The sequence below is a fragment of the Ovis aries genome, chromosome 5 (assembly GCF_016772045.2).
Source record: "Ovis aries strain OAR_USU_Benz2616 breed Rambouillet chromosome 5, ARS-UI_Ramb_v3.0, whole genome shotgun sequence".
Lineage (NCBI taxonomy): Eukaryota > Metazoa > Chordata > Mammalia > Artiodactyla > Bovidae > Ovis > Ovis aries.
The window spans coordinates 56,465,720-56,488,246 of record NC_056058.1 but is presented as its reverse complement, the minus strand read 5'-3'; the positions used below and the strand labels follow the sequence as shown (position 1 = coordinate 56,488,246).

The 22,527-nt window shown below is 40.1% G+C and overlaps 1 pseudogene; it reads right to left on the bottom strand.

Annotated features, from left to right (window-relative positions):
- Positions 1 to 12,690: 12,690 nt before the first annotated feature.
- Positions 12,691 to 13,161, bottom strand: LOC121819697 (ferritin light chain-like; annotated as a pseudogene).
- Positions 13,162 to 22,527: the final 9,366 nt, after the last annotated feature.

Here is a 22,527-nt window from a genome sequence, read left to right as displayed (position 1 = left end):
AAGAGAGCACTACCCAGCTGAGCCCAGTCAACCCACAGAATCACAAGAGGTGACCATATTTGTGATTCCAAACAATTTAGGATTTGGGAATGAGTTTGTTAAGCATTCAGGGATAGGTAGAAGAGAAAGCGGCACACGGACTGAGCTTTGGAGAACCTCACTGTTAAAAGGGCAGAGAGAAGAAGAGGAGCCAGTAGAAACCCAGAGAAGGAGTTGCTCAGAAAGCAGGAGATAAAGCAGTCTGTGGTGGCAGCCTTGGCCCCACTGACCCTCGTTCACCTCTCCTCCCCTCCTTCTTCAATATGTATGGCAGTGGAATTGACCGCTGCAAGCTGCTTTCCCATGATTCTGATGTTAGTTTGTGTCCAGCAGAGATTAGTTTATGAAGAGCACTGTTGGAAACTTGGAGGGAAAGAGAAAGGAGAAACCAGGGACTTCCTCTCCTTCTCGGGGTGGTGTCTCTGGTTGTGGCCATACCTGTGTCCTGGCTCCAGCTTTTTTCCAGACAAACCCTCCCTGATGCTACCTTCTGCAGGGTCCCGCAAGCTCCTCCTCTCCTCTTTGTTCCTCCAGCCAAGGTCGGTACTGTTGCCCATCTCTGGTTTTGCCACTGTCTCCTTTTCAGCTCTTTGGTCACCCATGTTTTCAAGGCCCTGAGTTAAATTCCCTCTTGTCAAATAGTAAGAATAGTTTCTGTTTTCTTGATTTGATCCTACAAGCCAAGTGAAGAAAGTATGTCAAAATGGAAGGAGTAATTAACTATGCTAAATGCTGCTGAGAGGTCAAGCAAAATGAGGGTCAAGAATTGCTATTAGATTTAACAAAACGGAGGTCAATGGTGACATGACCACAGTAGTTTCAACAGTGTGGTGGACAAGAAAAAGGTCAATTATGTTCAATCAGGGACCACCTCTGCCCCTTTGGTAGTAGGTCCAGTCCCCCAAAGGATTTATACAGAAAAGACATAGAATAGTTGTGAGGAAATAATCACAGTACCCACTTTCCACCCTCACTGAGAGGAGGCAGAAGGCTAAAGCCACAAGAGGAAATTCACCATTGTGGAAAGAACCCACTATCAAAGTCAGAACTTTCCAGTGAATAAACTCCAAGACTTAAGTTAATGACAGAAATACATGCCGAAGCAAGAAGGTAAAGTCACATGTGGAAATTCCAGAAACTCTGGTTAAAGCACTAGGAGAATGTAGAATTCCTTTGGGAAACAGTGGTTTTCTGCTTTCCAGACCTTATCTTTGGAATTGGACAAACCAATTAACTGTATTGTCGGTGAATTTATTGCAGGAAGTTAGTATAAGCTGATAAAATATGTTTATCTGCAATAAACATTAGAATACAACATTTTTGAGTAGTGATTCCATCTGAGGGAAGCTAATCCAAAGAAATAATCCTAAAAAAGGAAAATGTTTAGGCATAAAGATGAATACTGAGCTAATATTTATTAGAATTGAAAAGTTGGAAACATTGTTAATTTAGGAATCTAGGAATATGTAGTTAAATTATAGACCATCCACTCAGAAGATTACTATGAAAACCATTAAAAGTTACAGTTTTATACACAAAAATACAATTTAATGTTCAACTTTTAAAATGAAGGATGTGGCACTTATATGCTGAGCATAATTATAACTAAATAGAAGTATTATCAACAGTGTGGAAGTAGTGAGACCCTGGGTAATCTTTCTACTTTTCTCTGTTTTCATTGATAATGTATAGTTTTTTAATAGTAGAAAAATACATTCTTTAAAAGGAAAAAAAATTTCAGGTGATAGGAGACAAGTTATTTCTTATTGGAGAAATTCTGCATTTAGAAGGAGACACAATAGAGATGACTTTTTTTTTTTTTTACTCTTAAGATAGGCTATATTTTAGCTTATTAAAGTCTTAATCTGAGTTTCAATTTCTCTAGTTGTTTGTAATTAGCACAATATTTAACTCGTGTCAAAGCTACCTCCCTTACAGTCTTTCTTATTCCATTACTGATGTTTTTAATGTCATGTCATGATGCTTGAACTGACAAAATTGGTTATATGCGAATGTCACAGCCAACTGCTGCAAGTTTCTGGGATCCTAATTATATAGATGAAAGCTTGTGTTGCATGCAAATGGATTGAAAACCTTCACAGAGAGGAGTAAGAAAAAAATATGCTGTAATAAAAATATCCTTAACACAGTCTTTAGGAGGAAAAATGGGGGATTGAATCTGAAATGAATATATGCTATTCAAATACATTACAAGTTCTCAGTCTCAGATCTGAAAGGTTCTCTCTACAAATCTCCCCATCCAGAACCAACACCCTTTTCAAACCACTCTGTTATTTCAAAACCTAAATGGATAGATTACGTGTTATGCTTTCTTTGTATTGTTGGAGAGCACATGCTAACAAAAGATAAGGGAGCTCTCAGACATTAAGCTCAGAAGAATGTCAATGTCAACCAGTACAGTACTTCCAACAAACCCCAAGAACAAAGAAATAGTTGGAATTCCACTGGAAATGAGGAAAATCTGACAGCTTTTTGCTTCTTCTTAAGGTTAACCAAGAAGCATCAACCAACATTATCTGCTCAGCTTTGATCATACCAACAAAACATTCCAGATATCTTATGCAGGCAAAAGCTAGAGGTCTAACCTTCAATTACCCTTACATTCCCTTTGCATTTCTCAAATTATTCTAAAAGATGAATAAACAGTGGATGTGTTGTTTAAGAGAATCTGACCAGGTATATAAATGTTTTCTCTAAAACTTAGTGTTCTTCCTTCCCTCAGGTCAGGCATTATATCTTTTCCTACTCACAGTATTTCAGATTCCTCTTCACCAATTATAGATTATTGACGAGCCTAATCCATTCAAGTTTTAACATCACCTTGGGTCAGAAACAGGGTATAGTATAGGTCAATGTATAGTGTAGTTTTAAAAGCATAGGCCTTTGGGCCAATGTTCCTAATTCAAATCCTGCCTTTACCGCTTACTAGCTAAGTGACTTCATTCCTGCAAAAGGATAACATTAGTACCTTCCTCCAGGGAGTATTGTGGGACTCAATGAATTAATACACACAAAGTACTTAGAGTGGTGCTGGGTACATTGTGTGTATTTCATAAAGCGTTAGCTGTAATTATAATCAGCAACCCTTGTGTCCGGCTTCAGGAAATTCCTTGAAGATGATTATACCCACCCTTCAAGATAATGTGGTAGGACTGATAATTAATCTCTCTAGCTCATTTAAGTGAACATCTGGTAAAGTTTTCATTCCAAACAATGTCAATGGGAATGACTCGGCCAGACCATGACTAAATAAGGCAAACATTCTCTAATTCTCCTGTATTGCTGACCAAAAAGGTTTTCCCCTCTCTGCTTTGAGCCAGAGGCAATATTAAGGCATGGTGGTAATTCATTTCATTTTAGAGAAGGGAGTGGTTAAGTTAAATACATGGATTCCAACTACAAATATCTGGGTTAAATATTTTTTTAAGAGCAAACTCTTACAACACCGTTTTTATTCTCCAGGAATGTGACCACAAAATCTTGGTTATTTAGTGTGATAATTTCTCTCCTATGGAGAGAAAAGGTGAAGGTAATATAGCTGATTGACAAATGGCAGTCTTCACCGAAGTTGTATGTTGCTCTGTAAAATGTAACACCTTCTTATCACAAAACCTTGGTGCCCCACGGATTTGAAAACTAGCAAAAGCCTCCTTATTCCATAAGAATAATAGAGATGAGATCTTTGTTGTCTTTTGTTGAATTACCACAGTTTAGACAGGGGCGAATTTAAGGGTGAAGCAGAAAGCTGACTTATTTAAGGCCACGTGGCAAGTTTAGGACAAGTCTGGAACTAGAATTAGGTCACTTAACTCCTAGAGCAGTTCTTTTCACATCTTTCCTGTGCTTCCCCAAAATCCACTGACCACAATTATGTGTAAGAGGGTCTTGGCACCTTGACTTCCAGAGAGATATCAGTGTAGATTTCCTTCTTCTAGTGTCTTTTTTTGTAAGTTGAAACCAAAATTCCTTTCCATCCTGACTACCTGGACTTCATATATATAGCATTTTTTGCTTTTTTTAAAAAAAAAATAATTTTATTGATTTACAGAGTTGTGTTAATTTCTGCTGTACAATAAATTGACTCAATTATACATATATATTCTTTCCCATTCTATTTTTTTTTTATTTTATTGAAGTTGATTTAACACTGTGTTAATTTCTGCTGTGTATTTTGTCTCTTTAAGCTGTTCAGTTCAGTCACTCAGACGTGTCTGACTCTTTGCAACCCCATGGACTGCAGCACACCAGGCCTCCTGTTCCAAAACCAACTCCTGGAGTTTATTTAAACTCATGTCCATTGAGTCGGTGATGTTATCCAACCATCTCATCCTCTGTTATCACCTTCTCCTCCCACCTTCGATCTTTCCCAGCATCAGGGTCTTTTCAAACAAGCCAGTTCTTCGCATCAGGTGGCCAAAGTATTGGAGTTTCAGCTTCAGTATCAGTCTTTCCAATGAATATCCAGGACTGATTTTGTTTAGGATGGACTGGTTGGATCTCCTTGCTGTCCAAGGTTTCTCAAGGGTCTTCTCCAACACCACAGTTCAAATGCATCAATTCTTTGGCACCCAGCTCTCTTTATAGTCCAACTCTCACATCCATACATGACACTGGATTTGCCAAAACAGTCTCATACATTGTACCTGGGAAGGTACATTATTGACGATGCAAAATGGACCAGGTCCTGGGTTAAATGCTTCATAGGGATGATATGAAGGGATGGTAAGAACCCTATGATAGGGATGATATGAACCCTATAATATAGTTAATATTATTAATAGTCTTTGACAGATGAGGATAGTGAGGCTTAAGTATTAAGTCAATTGCCTAAAGTCAAACATGAATAAACTATCAGAGTTCAGTCAGACACTCCAAACCTGTAGGTAAGTTTTGTTTCTTTTTTTCAGTTTTGGAACTCTCACTACCATCCACAGATCTCTCAGTGTCTGATTGTTCTATTTCTTGCTTTGAAGTTCGCATGAAGATACTCTAGATTTGTTGGCTTGATGCTATTTTTCCAGTATTTTATTTATTTCACAAGAATTTATACAATAGTTAAGTGCCTGTTATTGTTCTAAACAATATATAGATAAAAAGACTGCTGCTGCTGCTGCTGCTGCTAAGTTGCTTCAGTCATGTCCGACTCTGTGCGACCCCATAGGCGGCAGCCCACCAGGCTCCCCCATCCCTGGGATTCTCCAGGCAAGAACTCTGGAGTGGGTTGCCATTTCCTTCTCCAACGCACAAAGGTGAAAAGTCAGAGTGAAGTCGCTCAGTCGTGTCCGACTCTTAGCGACCTCATGGACTGCAGCCTACCAGGCTCCTCCATCCGTGGGATTTTCCAGGCAAGAGTACTGGAGTGGGGTGCCATGTAAATAGATATGAATATATATACCTCACATATATTTCATCTTTATCACAATGCAATGAGTTTAGTAAAATTAGTGATTAGTAGTCCCATTTTATAGGCGAGGAAACTCAGGCATGTGTGTAATTGCCCAAGGTCACACAGCTAAACAATGACAGATTCTACCATAAAAGTTGTATTATTTAATTTTGCACTTTGTTCTCTTCCTTTAGTTCTTTTTTATTAAGAGCATATTTTCAAAACAAAACTCTAAGAGAACTGTTTTGATAGAATGAAGATTAGATCATCCCAGATTTCTCCCCAACTCCCATTCTGTGATAATCTTTGGGGTACACCAGGGATCAGAATCCAAAAACTACCGCTTTAGAATATACTTAAATAATTTTTTTCTTCCTCAGTTATTTCACATAGTTGTTACCTGTTCTTAACCCAAAAGAATTTTGTTCCCACAAGCAGTAGCTTGCAGGTGATTATAAAACCATTTAAAAAGTGATCGTTATAAGGGCTATGTACGAACATGGCAAGATGACTCTAGTGTAATATTAAGTCGAAAAAAGCAATGGAACTACGTGCATTGTATATAAAGCTATGCAAATTCCAAAAAGCTGTGTGAGAATCTATGGTCCATGCACCTTTGAGTGGCTGTGTTAAGGCAGTGGAATTATGGGTGAGTTTTTTCTTTTCAAAATTTCATCTGAGGCTATTCTATTACCTAAATGAAAATCCCCAACAAAATACCAAAATAAAGCGATATTCCTGAGAAATGACACATTTTTTAAGCTAGAGTAAAGACTTAGTTGTAGGGGAACGATAAGGATGGTGATTCTTCTCCAGATTATGTTTTGGGGCTATCTGTCTCATAATGGTCTTTTAGCATTTGGGAGATTATGTTAAAGACATTGTTCTGGAAAATAAGCCTAGAGACTGATACATTGAATTATGTCCTTCCTCTTAAATAGAATGTAGCCATTAAGTATATTATTTATGGTGAATATGTTATGATGTAGGAACATGTTCAGGTTTTGTAAAAAGTGATATGATGTAGTATGCATATATAGTATGGCAGTTATAATACGAAGGAATAAATACAGGAAAAGAAATATATCAGAATATTAAGATTGTTTGAATTGGAGAGAAAGCAGTTGGATCATTTTTCTTCTCTTCTTTTATTTTTCTGTTTCATTTCAAATATTTTATAATAACCACGAATTATAATGTAGAGCTGGCAACTGCAGTTTTACAATGAATTAAGAAGGGGAAGTCAAAAGTGGAAGAAGTCAGCATCTTCACTGAGGATTCTGAGAGTAGCAGAAATTGTCCAGAGTTTTATTTCCCATCTCTTTCCTTCCATGAGTGACGAGAGACCAGAGGGAAATGGAAGATCATTCAGTCTGAATATAGCTTTCAGATTTCTCAAAACTAGATGGGTAGCTGGTGGTTAGTCCTTGGGGTCTTGGACAAAAATCAGTCTTTAAAAGAGAATGCAATTTAGGAAATTTTAAGACTATAGCTCTCCACCATCTCATGGAAACTGTTTTTGTTTTTAAATACAACTCAACTTCAAAGATATTACAAAAACTAGGAAAAGGAAATACTGTATCAATTGCATTTTCCACTTGAGACTAATAGAAACAATTCTATTTACTAGATTGTAGGATCTCAGAAACTCCCAAACCTGGCTGGTGATCAGAACAACCTTGGAAGCTTTCAAAAATATTAAGTGACTAGGTTCATAGGAGTCTGTGACTCAGTAGACAAGTGGTAGGGGTCCTCTCTGGTTTGTTTAAGCAAAGACCTGTAACTAGGCCAAAAAAAACACACCATCTTTGCGTGACCGACCACATTCTGATTCTCTGGGGCATGTTCTGATTTTAGCACTAAACATCCTGCATCCCAGGAAACTCCTCAGTACTGGGCAAACAGGGCTATTAGGTCATCCTAAATCATCTTTGCAGATTCCTAACCATGACATACACTGGGATCACTTTTAGTCAAGGTGCAAGCACAAAGAAATGAACAGAAAGAATGAGTGAAATTTTTGAAATGAACAAGTTATCTTTCTTGGACCATGGAAGTCATAAAAGTGATCACATTAGAAAAAATAAAAACCATCTAGTTTTTAATCTTCTAACTTCCTGAATATTTCTCCTTTCCAATGAGTATTTTATTTAAGAGAATATGACAGAGATTCTTAGCTGTTGGGCCTCCATTTTAAAATGCAACTCTTAGGAATAGGCCAAAAGTATGACAGTTTTATCCAAAACGTAAGTCCAATCCTTAACCATCATGGGTAAACATTGACTTTATTTTTGTTTCTTTTTTCTAGTGTTCCAATGGTAAGATAATGAACTCAAACGTTAACTAAATAGCTTTCTTTCAAAGTTTGGACTGGAATTAAAATGTTTGGGTCACTTGTTCTCTGTTGAAGTTGGAATGGGTAGCATAGAGAGTCTTGCACTGGGTTACCCTTTTCAGCCTTTGTTCAATAGCAATATAGTAGGAGGTGTGGAATAAGAACTTGAGTATCAACAATGAGAAGAGTGCTGTGTGTTATTATTAGAGATTTATTCTATTATGAGGAACACACATGGAACCCTGAGAAATTATACAACTTTAAGCAACCTCTTAAAAATGTAATGAAGAGTGACTTTTTGCCCTTTCTGTACCAAACCATAATGTGAAAGCAAAAACTGACCAGTTAGTTTTCAATCATTGTCCCAAATAAAGATATAGTATTTTTCCCAGGAAAAACACAACACTTATTTTTACCTTTCTTAACTCTGTGTTAAGGAGAAAGAAATTAAATGGAAGTGCTAAAAGATATGAGTTCCTAGCAAGTCCTTTTGACATTCATCCCTGATGCAGAACCTTCTAGAAAGCTGGCTTATAAAACTTTAATAGCTTTGGCTCTGCTTTCCAAGTGTCTTATTTACTCTAACAACAGGCTTCCTAACCAGGATCACAGACCAAGGAATCTATTGCTAAATCAGTCTGTCATCTAGCTGGGGCCAAGGAAAATTCAAGAGATGGTCATGCTTGGGAGAAGCTGAGGTGACCTGTGTGCAAAGTGTAGGGGCTTAGCCTACTTACTCTGAAAGCAAAGCGGTTAGGTTCAAATCCAGGCTTTCCCTCTTACTAGCTCTATAGCCAACAGCAAGATATTTTAACTTTAAGACTCAGTCCCCATCTGTAAAACGGAGTAAAAAAATACTGACCCTGGGAGATTTTGTGGCTTGAATGAGATAAGCAAAGCATGTAGCATGGTGTGGGAAGTGAGGCATGTGCTCTGTAAGGGCTGGTGGCTGATGGGAAGTGAGACATATGCTCTGTAAGGGCTGGTGGCTGATGGGAAGTGAGGCATGTGCTCTGTAAGTGCCGGTGGCTGATGGGAAGTGAGGCATGTGCTCTGTAAGTGCCAGTGGCTGATGGAATTCTCTCTTCCTTATTCTTTCTGTTCCAACCACGTCGGATAGATTAGTTCCCACAATGAACTACATCATTCAGTTTCAACCATAGAACTTCACAGATTCCCTGGAAGCTTCAGGAAGCTCTAGCCCTTCACCTTACCAAATCTCATCATCCTTCCAGTCTCAGTTATTGGAGAACACTCACCCATTCAGCTAAACCTTAGGCTTGTCATAATATCTTCCTGAACCTTTCTTTTGTCAGGACTGGCACAAAACAAATGATAATTATTTGGTAATATCATTCTCCTTTTTTTGGCTGCTCTGAGTCTTTGTAACTACAGGCGGGCTTTCTCTAGTTGTGAAGAAGGGGCCACTCTCTAGCTGTGGTACGCGGGCTTCTCACTGCAGTTTCTCCTCCTGTTGCTAAGCTCGGGCTCTGGGGTGTGCAGGTTTCAGTAGCTGTAGCACATGGACTTAGCAGGTCCACAGCATGTGGGATCTTCCCCTGCACTGGCAGACAGATTCTTAACCACTGGACCACCAGGGAAATCTCTTTTTTTGTCATAAATCAAATAAATGGGGTAAAGACAGCTTTACAAAATCATGGACTCTCCCACCTCTTGTTGCAAATAACCAGTTTATAGCAAAAAGTATCATATAGCATTTGCCAAACTTCAGTAATTCTTACACTAACAGCATATTTACCCAGAATTTTCTTGGTTATATTGGTTCACTTTTTGTTCACATTAATTTGTTTTGAGGAAATATTAAATCACAGCCCATAATGAGAAACCAGAATTTGGGAACAACTAGGCTTTCATCGGGAAAATGTCAGTTTTCATTCCAATCCCAAAGAAGGGCAATGCCAAAGAATGCTCAAACTACTGCACAATTGCACTCATCTCACACACTAGTAAAGTAATGCTCAAAATTCTCCAAGCCAGGCTTTAGCAATATGTGAACCATGAACTTCCAGATGTTTGGAACTTAGAAATTAGAACTTTCCAGCTTCTAAGCTGGTTTTAGAAAAGGCAGAGGAACCAGAGATCAAATTGCCAACATCTGCTAGATCATCGAAAAAGCAAGAGAGTTCCAGAAAAACATCTATTTCTGCTTTATTGACTATGCCAAAGCCTTTGACTGTGTGGATCACAATAAACTGTGGAAAATTCTGAAAGAGATGGGAATACTAGACCACCTGACCTGTCTCTTAAGAAACCTATATGCAGGTCAGGAAGCAACAGTTAGAACTGGACATGGAACAACAGACTGGGTCCAAATAGGAAAAGGAGTACATCAAGGTTGTATATTGTCACCCTGCTTATTTAACTGATATGCAGAGTACATCATGAGAAATGCTGGGCTGGAAGAAGCACAAGCTGGAATCAAGATTGCCGGGAAAAATATCAGTAACCTCAGATATGCAGATGACACCACCCTTATGGCAGAAAGTGAAGAAGAACTAAAAAGCCTCTTGATGAAAGTGAAAGAAGAGAGTGAAAAAGTTGGCTTAAAGCTCAACATTCAGAAAACTAAGATCATGGCATCTGGTCCCATCACTTCATGGGAAATAGGTGGGGAAACAGTGGAAATAGAGTCAGACTTTATTTCCTGGGGCTCCAAAATCGCTGTAGATGGTGATTGCAGCCATGAGATTAAAAGACTCTTACTCCTTGGAAGGAAAGTTACGACCAACCTAGATAGCATCTTAAAAAGCAGAGACATTACTTTGCCAACAAAGGTCCATCTAGTCAAGGCTATGGTTTTTCCAGTGGTCATGTGTGGATGTGAGAGTTGGACTGTGAAGAAAGCTGAGCACCGAAGAATCGATGCTTTTGAACTGTGGTGTTGGAGAAGACTCTTGAGAGTCCCTTGGACTGCAAAGAGATCCAACCAGTCCATTCTAAAGGAGATCAGCCCTGGGTGTCCTTTGGAAGGACTGATGCTAAAGCTGAAACTCCAGTACTTTGGCCACCTGATGTGAAGAGTTGACTCATTGGAAAGGACTGATGCTGGGAGGGATTGGGGGCAGGAGGATAAGGGGACAACAGAGAATGAGATGGCTAAATGGCATCACCTACTCGATGGACATGAGTTTGAGTGAACTCTGGGAGTTGGTGATGGACAGGGAGGCCTGGTGTGCTGCAATTCATGGGGTTGCAAAGAGTTGGACACGACTGAGCGACTGAACTGAACTGAGTCTTTCATCTCATTCCTGTTCCAGGAGACTGAGGCCTGGAAAAGGGCAAGAACTTTCCTGCGGTCTTTTACCAAGTATGTGTCAATGGCTTATCAGTGAAGATAGCTCAGAGTTCACACTTTTAGCCTGCATCCATCTTCTAGAGTAGGGGTGGAGGTAGGTTGGGTGAGGTTAGATCCCAACCTCCAGAATCTAATGCCTGATGATCTGAGATGGAGCTGATGTATTAATAATTGAAATAAAATGCACATACATGTTTCGTGCTTGACTCATCCTGAAACCAGCCACCACCCCCAGTCTGTGAAAACTGTCTTCCATGAAACTGGTTCCCAGTGCTGAAAAGATTGGGGACTGCTGTTCTAGAGTATTCCACACTGTCTCATGTGAGTTTCATTCTAGAAGGTCCTGTGTTAGTTTGGTTGACACATTTAGAGGGGACTGAGAATAATCTATGCTTATGTTTGATAATTTACAAAGCTAACTAAAGAACACACTGGCTAACATAAAATAATGCCCTAACTCAAAGAAGTAATTTATGTTTCAGAAGCCATGACTGACTGGTAGTTTCCTTCCTTATCTCTTAAGATCCACTCCAGTAGCTTCTACCTACGTTAGAAAAGAAAGAAAGAAAGTGAAGGCACTCAGTCGCGTCCGACTCTTGCAACACCATGAACTGCAGCCTGCCAGGCTCCTCCATCCATGGGACTTTCCAGGCAGGAGTACTGGGTTGGGTTGCCTTACCAACAAATAAAAACAATATAATTAGAACAAATTTCATTATTGCAATGACAGTGTTATAATGGAAAAGCTGCTGCTTGTTTATAAAAAGTTTTATTGGGATTAATTCATATTTCATATAATTAAAGTGTACTATTCAGTGTTTTTCATATAGTCACATGGTTATGCAACCATCACCGCAATATAATTATAAAGCAATTTTCCTCCTAAAGGAAACCAGTTTCCACTACCAGAAAATCCCCATCACCCTTCCTTCCCGCTCCTAGTCCCCTCAGCACTAAGTGATCACTAATCTACCTAACCTACTTTCTGTCTCCAGGACTTTCCCTGGTGCCACATCATACAATATGTGGTCTTTTGTGACTGGCTTCTTTCACGTAGCAGAACGTTTTCAAAGTTAATCATGTTGTTGCTTCTCTCAGTACTTTTTTTTTTTTTTGGCTGCAAAAAGCTCTATTGTTTCCATATTGTCCAAGGCTTGGGAGAGGGCTCCAGGGGCGTTAAAAAACTGCCTAGTGGTTGGAGAGAGAGGTTTCGGGCAGAAGCAATGACACCAGAGGGGCCCCTCAAAAGCCAGTAGGGGGGCTTCCCTGGTAGTCCAATAGTTAAGAACCCACCTTGCAATGCAGGGGACACTGGTTCAACCCCTGGTCTGGGAAGATCCCACAGGCTGTGGAGCAACTAACCCTGTGAGCCACAGCTTCTGAGCCCGTGCTCTAGGGCCACCAGCTGCAGCACTGGACCCGTGTGCCTGGAGCCCGTGCCCTGCAGCAAGAGGAGCCCCTGCAGTAAGAAGCCCGCACAGCAGGCCTGGAGAGCGGCCCCCATGCAGCAGTGGAGACCCAGACAGCCAGTCAGTACTACTGATATGCGCACGGCCGAGCGAGTGGGCTTTGAAAGGTCACAGTTTACTACCACTAGCTGTGCTGAAGTATGAGGCTTTAGAAGAGATACTTGCACAGCCCTGCCTGGGGGCCAGCCAGCCTGCGGAGATCGGTTACGTGGTTGCGGTCTCCTTGATGAGTTTCACCTCTCCTCTAGGAAGTGGCTCTCCCGGAAGACACAGAGCGGGCAGACCCATGGGACATGGAGACCCAAAGGGGCCTGCTTCAAGTTCTCTCCCACAAGAAGGGTGGCTTCACTAGTGTCCTAGGTTTTACCCCACCCGTCTTGAGATGACATCTGCATGTCCTAGAAGAGGGCGCTGCCACCGAGCTGGGTTGGCATTTTTCAAAAGACGCTGGGTGCCCTCACGCTTCTCCTCAGCCAATTTGAAGAAAAAGTGATGTGGTCAAAATAGAAGTCCCGAGAAAGGTAGGGTAGGAGGCCTGCAGATGCAGGTTGACCAGGTGGTTGACAGAATGATTCTGACAAATTTGGGAGTTCATGGTTGCTCTGTAATAAGTCACTCAGTTATGTCTGACACTTTGCAACCCCATGGGCTATGGCCCACCAGACTCCTCAGTCCTTGGAATTCTCCAGGCAAGAATACTGGAGTGGGTTGCCATTCCCTTCTCTAGGGGATCTTCCTGACCCAGGAATCAAACCCAGGTCTCCCGCATTGTAGGCAGATTCTTTACCATGTGAACTACCAGGGAAGCTGTAGGAGCTGAGCTCAAAAACCAGTGTCAGCTGGTCCTGGATGCGAGGACAGCCGAGTGGCTGATTAGAAGGTCGAGACTGGAGAAGAGGTTGGGTGGTGGTTGGAGGCTTGGAACCAGGGGCAACCCTGGGTCTGCTCTGTCAAAGGCTGATGAAGAAAGAGACAGACCCATGGGGACTGCCTTGCACACTGTTGTCCTTTTCTGTTTGTAGCTGAATAATATTCTGTTATATGAATATATATTCATTAGTTGGTGGACTTTTGGGTTTCCCACTTTACAGTTATTACAAAGTACTACAAAGATCTAGGCAAAAGTTTTATGTGGATGTATGTTATTATTGCTCTTGGGTATAGAATCACTGAGTTATGTGGTAATTCTATGTAAAGCTATGGTTTGCCTTCCCCAAACCCTTGACTCTTCCCTTTTGTAACAGTCCTTTCCACCTTCCATTTTGCTGTATAATATCTCCCACCTTGGCTACAGTTTTGGTGGAACTGTCAATCAACTCATCAAGACTGAGCCGCCTCCGCCAAGAGGTGAGCTTGTGATCCAAGTTCTGTCAATCAGATGCCCTCTCCCTGGAATTTGATTCTTTGGCAGAGCAACAGTGAGGCTGAAGGGAGAAGGAACTCATTCATCACTGTCTTTTTACTTTCTACCATCTCTTTCTATCACAGAGCTGTACTCATACTTCAAGTATTTTTCTTCAAGTATTGAGTTATACTGAATCTTTCCAATAAATCCCCTGATTTTTCTTTTCCTTAAGCAGGTCGGTGGTAGCTTTGTTGTCTGCATCCACCTGTAGCCATATCTTGAATACCTTCTTTGGATAAATAAAAATACATTCCTATTTCTTGCCCCAAACTAGTCTTTCTCTTCATGCTACTTTAGTCAGCTCAAATCTTCCCCCAACCCCAGTCCATCATCCAAGAGGGAAAGAAAAAACACTCTCCACTATTTGCTTTAATCCCCCAAATGAGGAATTCACACAAGTCCCTGAATTCACCCTGTGTCCCAAAGACAAACAATACATATGCTAACACTGCCAGCAATGGTGTCTTCTTTCTTGGTCATGTTATACTCTGAGGGTTTCACAGCAGGTCCCTGTTTCTCGTGTATAAGGAGGATGCAATTGAAACAAAGGTTTGTATGCCTTCATCCTGTATTAAACCACAGACCCACAGGAGGGTTCTTCAGATCCAGAGATAGATTCTGAATGCTTCTTTCCCTCTGTGAAAGACAAAATGTACAGGACAATTAAAGAGATGATTTTATTCAAGCTGTTGCAATAAGGAAAATGTTCATTCATGAGCAGCATCTCAGAGGAAAGGACAGGGACCTGTGGTTTACAGAGGGAAGCAGACAAGGAATCCAGAGGCAGAGTGGAGGCAGATCTTAAGTGAGTCATCTGGGAAGGGTGGTCCTTATGGTTAGCTCTGCCCCAAAACAGCGAAGTGTGGAGGACAATTAGATAAGGTTCAGTGCAATCATTTCCTTCCATCCCTCTTTCCTTCCCTCCTTCATTCAATCTCCACTTTCTCCCTCCCTCCCTTCCTACCCTCCTTCTTTTTCTTTCCATATTTTTGTTCACTCAGAAAATATGTACATATCGACCATCTACTTTCATGCTGGGACTAGAGCTCTGGGCTGAAGGTAGAGGATCCTGCTGGCACGTCCTTGAGAAAGCAGGTAAGCAGGTGCCATGATCTGCATACGCTGGAGAGGCACTGGGCTCTGAGGCACACTCTTCCTCTTACTGCCTCTCTCTTATCATTCCCCTCCCCATGTCACCTTCCCTCTCTCGGTTTCTGTGTCTTGGATCAAACCGGGGCTCTGTAACAACCTAGAGGTGTGGGATGGGGGGTGGGTGGGAGGTTCCAGAGGAAGCGGACATAGGTATCTATCTATGGCTGATTCATGTTGATGTCTGGGAGAAACCAACACAATATTATAGAAGAATTATCCTTCAAGTAAAAAAAATTTTTACAAAATGTTGAGGTTTGACAGAAAACACCAAAATTCTGTAAAGCAATTATCATTCAATTAAAAAAATGAATGAATTAAAAAACTTTTCAAAATGTAAAAACAAAACAAAACAAAACCTATTTGTCTGGTTATCACCATTTTTGTACTTCTTCCCAGGTCAAACTACCTTTTTCACCAAGGAATTTTTTTCTAAATTTCAAATGAAGTCCATGAAATGGCTTTAATGGCTCCTACCAAGCCCCGTGGAACTCTGTAACAGAAATGATGTACTTTTTTGTACTTTTATGTAAATGGTATCTAAAAGCAGCATTAGGAGAGCCTCCAGTCCCCTCTTCCAACTAGACTGCCTTTCCTAAATGCCTCACATAGAAATTGTAATAGGTTCTCAGAGCTGAATGAATCTCTCCTTCCCTTATTTACATTTAACAATCTGCCTTGTTGAAAGCATTTATGAATGTCTGCTCTGGTAGTTTGTAAGTCATTTTTTATTCATATGTCTGTCTCCCAAAATGCCTTTTATACCCATCAGTTGTAAATCTTCCTGGGTTTGAGGCCCAAGTGTGGAATGTACTTATTATAGGAAAAAAAAAACAAACAAACCTGTACTTCAGTGGAAAACCACACATTGGCTATAGCGCATCCTTCCAATGTTACTTTACTCTGATTCTATGGGAGTCAAAATTCTGTAAGCTGTAAATAACTGATAGTGAAGTGAAGTCACTCAGTCATGTCTGACTCTTTGCGACCCCATGGACTCTAGCCTACCAGGCTCCTTTGTCCATGGGATTTTCCAGGCAAGAGTACTGGAGTGAGTTGCCATTTAGCAAGGTAGAATAATTCTCTCCACAGATGTAGATTCCACCCAGCGGAGGAAGTCCAACTGACTTCCGGCTCCCATTGTGGAAGAGTCCTGTTTCACCCCCATTTCAGGTTCATTTCAATATTCTTGATCTATAAACGTGTCTCTTTTTTTAGTGTTGCTTTTAATGCATACTTAGTTTTCTCATTAACTACTTAATAAAACCTCTGACATGTGTTCATATTTATATCTATAGGAGAGTCATAATTTAACCTCTTTTTGAAAATTATACTTTGCCAAGATTGAGTTGCATTAAATTGCTGTCATCCAGGTTCACTGAGCTGATGGGTTCAGGGGAAAGAGAGTGCAGTAGTTAAGAGTACAGGATTTGCAGTGAGACTTCCTGTGTTCAACCTCTACCCAGATATACCGCTTTTCCCCCCCTAAGCCATCTGACATTAGGCATACTATTTAACCTCTTGGTGCCTCAGCAGAGATAATAGAACTGATTTTACAGGACTGTTGTAAGGACAAGAGCTTTTCAGACAATGTGTGGCATATAGTGCGTGCTCAGTCATTTCAGTCGTATTTGACTCTTTGCGACCCTATGGACTGTAGCCTCCTAGGCTCCTCTGTCCATGGGATTCTCCCAGCACGAATACTGCAGTGGGCTGCCATGCCCTCCTCCAGGGGATCTTCCGGACCCAGGGATCAAACCCATGTCTCTTACATCTCCTGCATTGGCAGGCGGGTTCTTTACCACTTCATGCCACCTAGGAACCCAATATATTAGGGTTCAATAAATCCCAGCTATTGATATTATTACTTAATTAATTAGGAGACTTATAAGTAAATTCTGGGTCCCAGTAAATCTAAGCGGGTTAAAGACAGCAAAATTTTTCCAGCCAGATCTTAAGTATTCACTGTCACAGCTCCATGTGTAAGAAGACAAGCAGAGGTGACAGAAAGAGGTAGACTGGAACTCACTTCAGCTATTGTTCTGCAATCCTGTCTCACTTTGCAAATAAATCATCAAGCTGTGAGTCCTGGGATTTTCAAAACAAAACCTCTTACTTGACAGACAATAGGCCCTTCCTGTTTCTCTCTTTTAGACCACCTCCCACACCCTCACTCTCCCAGGATTTCTTAACAAATCTCTTCTCAGACTTAAAATAGAAAATGGGCAGAGGCTGCAATTATCAGGGTTATTTTGGTCTCAGGAGACCCATTTTCAAGGTACCAATTTAGAAACCTTTTCTAGCCAATTCCTGCTAATGTATTTTCTGAGACATTTTTGGGTCCTCCTGTGACCTTACATTTCACCATCTCTCTTTTTGGCCAGATGATAACAGAGCTCCTTCATGAGTATCTCTGATGGAGTGTCAGGAAGACAAAGGCAAAAAGAAGATAAAGAACCCAGAAACAGTAGGGTAGAGAGAGGAAGTGTCAGATTGAACTGGAAAGCCAGCTTGAGAGAAGCAGTCTTTATATGCACACACATGGCAATTTGTGAACTTAACTCAGGAGGAGGAAATTATATTTCAGGGAAGCAAACACAGTACTTAGGTTGTTGTTGCTCTTTTTATTTTTAGGAGGAAAGGTTTTTGTTTGTTTTGTTTTTGAAGCATAGATTGGCTTGAAACCTGGTTTTCTACTATGTGCTTGCTCATCTGCATAGGTAAAAGATGAAAGCCACAATTACTTTTTTCTTACAGTGCCAAGTTTCTTAATTATGAATTCATGGACCCTTAAGAGGTTAAGATAGGTGAACATTCGAAGCATATATGCTTTAATACATTCTTCTGGGAGCCTTACTTTTATTAGCTACTTAAATGGGCTGACGATTAACCCAAATCGAAGACTTACTGCTTTACAGGATTTTAAAAGAATGAAATCATTTTATCATTCCTTCCAGCCAGTATGCAATGGGGACATGCACATGAAGAAGAGGTTTTAACTTGGTCTTTGTTCCATCTCTGTCAAGGCCCAGCACTTTGCGTGAGTGTAATTCAGGGAGGAAGAGAGGGATTGCAAGAAGCTACAGAGTGTGTAATCACTGTAATTTCACAGACTAGCAAGGGACGACTTTTCAAAATTCTTGTCTCTTCCATGCCACAAAAACAAGAAAGCAAAGTGGGTTCATCTTTCCTTTGCAGAACTAAGCCTTCAAGGTCAACTGGTTAAGTGATGTGACCAAGTTCAGTCCAATAGTAAATAATGTTCTGATTATTTAGAATGTTTGAAGGGGTTTGTTCTCTAATGAGACTGAAAAATCACCACATTAAGGCTATCAGTGACTCATCTCAGAGGTCAGGGGGGAAGATCTACCCCATGCCCTCAGCACAGCATAAATGGCTGAATTCATTCTCCCAGCTTTCAACCTGCTTCTGAAACATCCTGAACTGGATAAAGCAGAGGGGCATGGGAGGAGGGGGGGAAAGTCCACTGATTGTTCAGCTTCCTTCCTCAGTAGGCAGCACATATTTAAATTTTTTTAATTATGTATTTAGCAAGACTTAACAAAAGAGGCTGCTTTTGACCAACAAATTTCACTTTTAGGAATCGTTTACCTCTGAACAGCTCCGTAACATTTCTAGAAGTAGACCCTGACCATCGTTAGTTTAAAAAAGTTCTTGAAGTGATTTTAATGTGAAGCCAGAACTGAGAATCATTGGTTAGAGTCATAAAACTCTGGATTTTTAAACGCCATTTTACAATAAATCACTTCAAACTCAAAGCCTGTTTCCTTATCTGTAAAGTGGGGATATGCAACAAATATATAGTAGCCTTCAATGAACATGGAAAAAGGAAAAAAAGGGGAGCCCACTCTTAAAATTATGTTAATCCTTTTCCATCCTACAAAAGGCACTCTCCCCCACAAAGAGTTATAAAAGTGACAAATGTCTCATTACCATATTCAAATGTGATGAATCTAAAATAGCCTGGTTTTTTAAGGTGATTAATTCTGACCAAGCACTTTTTCCCTCTTTGCTGGGTGCATAATAATAATTAATTTACAGTAAGCAGGTGATTCACATTCTACTCACACTCCAGAGATTTCCTGACTAGCGCTAGTGTGGAAGATCAAGCCATCTTGGCTGTCTGCCTATTCATCCATGGGATTATTCTTTACAACAGACCTAGCCACAGCAAGATGGATTTATGCCCAGTGGACACAGTTGTCCTTATCACCATGCATCTTCTGGGAATGTTCTCCAATCACTGCCACATGTCCTTTGCCTCCTTTTGTAATAATCAAGCAGCCGCTTTTGAGTGCTGTCTCTGCGTCAATTTGTGCTAATTATTTTACATATAGTATTGCATTTAACCCTTACAACAGCTTTGTAAATGAAGTATATTATCTCCATTTTGCAGATGAGGAAATAGGCTTAGAGAGGTTAAAAACCTGCCCATGGGCACAGAGCTAATATTTAACACCTGAATTGGAATTCAAGTCTGTCTGGCTATTGACCACTACACTAAATTTCTGTTTGGCCTGCCCAGATTCTGTCCTTTGTTCTAGCTCAAATCAGAGAACAAATAAGGTATCCATCTCAGAAAACAGCTGCTTTATAGTTTTATTTCTCTAATAACTGACATTTTTGAGGGCTTACCAGGCACCAGATACTTTTTATGCCTTCTTCTTTCCTTTGAGCCACCTCTTCTAGAGTATCTACCTGTATTTAAAAAAATTTAAACTGATGAACTTTGACAGTGAGGTACAGGTACTTACATACGTAGATAATGTTTACTCCCTTTCGTACTCATACTCTCTGCTCCTCCCCCTCTGCTCACAGGAAACTACTTGCAGCTCTAAGTACCAACTGCACTATCTCTTACTTCTGGTCTTTTGCTTATAATCTTCTTCTGCAAGGTGCTCCTTTAAGTTCATTCTCCTTCTCCTTACTCATTCTTCAGAACTCGATTTCCCACACCATCTGAAGATGGCTTTACCTGGCCCATGTCTCAGCTGATCTACTTGGTAGCATGAAATATATCTGTCTCCTCTGTGTTGTTGGGAGTTCCTGTACCACAGTGACTGAACTGCATCAGCATCTCGCATATGGTAGACCTTTGGGGGAAAAAGTTTGTTAATAATGGGATTTATTCTGATTTTTGTAATCCATACTAAACCACCTAGGCGGCACCATAGGCCATATTTCAAATCACTGCCGTGCTAGCTTTGAAGAAGGGAACCAAAAGCTATTTATAGCAGGAATATGTAGAACTGTTTTACTTGCTCAATCGCTTTCTCTTTTCTTTTTTCAGTTAGTTTTTCCTGGGCCATTCTCAGATTTTGCATTTTGATAATATTAGCTGAACTCAGTCTGCTGCAGATTTAGAAAGAGGACTAAGGAACAATTAGATTAATTAAATTGATAGTCTCAGTCCAGATTTTTTTTGTTTGTTTGTTTTTCTTGATACCTGAAACATAATTTCTACTCTTTGGAATTAATGTTAAAATTTAAAGCAAAGTGTTTTGGTTTAAAAAAAAAAAAAGTGCAAACAGGATGATGTGGTATAAGGTGCAAGATCTTTTTCCTGACCGTGAAACTGTAAGTCTTTGACTCCTGATAGAAGGTCAGAGCACCCTTAAAAAAAAAAAAAATCTTAGGTCATTCAGTCATGTCAGATTTTTTGTGACCCCATAGACCGTAGCCCACTAGGCTCCTCTGTCCAAGGGATTTGCCAGGCCAGAATACTGTAGTGGGTGGCAATTCCCTTCTCCAAGGGATCTTCCCTATCCAGGGATCAAACCCCTTGTCTCCTGCATGGCAGACAGATTCTTTACCGATGAGCCGCCAGGGAAGCCCAAACAGTATGAGCTATTGCCATTTAATCTAGGGAATCCTGAGAGTTCTGAGGATTTGCTCTTTGCAAGATCGATCAGTTTCGTGCTGCATTCAGGTGTGTGAACGGCCTTTGACAGGACCTATGAGGTGTGGTGCTGAAAGAACAGTTCCTAGGGAAGCTCCTTCACCTACACCAGCACAGACAGGAAAGTGGGATCTGGCATTCTCCAAGTTAGGAAACATCAGTAATGTGAAGCAGAAAGAGTTCCAGGGGCATGGTATTCAGTTAGACATAACAGAGAACACTGTTTCTCAGAATGTGCCCTGATTCATAACCACTTGCAGCAGAAATAACTGGAAGATAATGCAGATTTCTTGAATATACTGGGACTCTTGCTTAGCGATTGTCAAACTGCCTTTTGAAAGTGATGCACCTACAAGCATTCCCAGAAGTGATGAGAACATATCTTGATTTACATTCACCAGCCTGAACCCACCATAGATCAAGGGTTGGCAAACTCTTACAGTGAAGGGCCAGAGAACAAATATTTTCAGTTTTGTGAACTGTGCAGTCTCTGTTACAGTTTTTCAGCTCTGTAGTTGCAGTGCAAAAGCTGTACAACACAGGCTATAGGTAAATAAATGAGTAGGACTGTTTTCCAATAAAACTTTATCTATAATGGGGAGGGAGATGGGAGAGGGGTTCATGTTTGGGAACGCATGTACACCCATGGTGGATTCATGTCAATGTATGGCAAAACCAATACAGTATTGTAAAGTAAAATAAAGTAAAAATAAAAATTTAAAATAAATAAATAAAAATAAAAATGTCAAAAAAACACTTTATCTATAGACATTGAAAATTGAGTCTATAATTTTCACAGCATAAAATGTTTTCTGATTTTTTTGCTGTCTATTTTATTTTTATTGAGATTAAAAAATCACATAACAAAATTCACCATTTTAATCATTTTAAAGTTTATAATTCAGTAATTTTAGTATATTCACAATGGTGTGCCACTGTTACCATTCTTTGAAAATATTCCTTTTTTAAAAAAATTGAGGTATAATTGACATTTAACATTATATTATTTTCAGGTGCACAAGATGTGATATTTGTGCGCATTGTATAGTGACCATCATAATAGGTCTAGTTACTAATATCCATCATCATATATGGTTACAATTTTTTTTCCTTTTTTTCTTGTATTGAGGACTTTTTAAGATCAACTCTTTTAGTTTTTTCCATACTATTTTTAAAACGCCAAAAACATTTTTTTTGTGTGTGTGCCACAGAAAAGTAGGCATTGAGCTTGGATTTGGTCTGTAGACTGTAATTTGCTAAGTGCCAGATACATGCCACTAAATTAGCTGTGGTAGTAATTAGAGCAATTATTTTGGATTTGCAGTTAACTTTCACAACATGTATAAAAGGTACAACTCCTAAAACTTTCCCTATGCGCTTCCATCATTCCCTTTTAGAGACAGAGGAAGAGAAAAAACTTTTATTTCAACTCAATAGAAAAGACCCCGCAAGGGCATCTCCTGCAGAGGAGCTGGCTGACTTAGCCA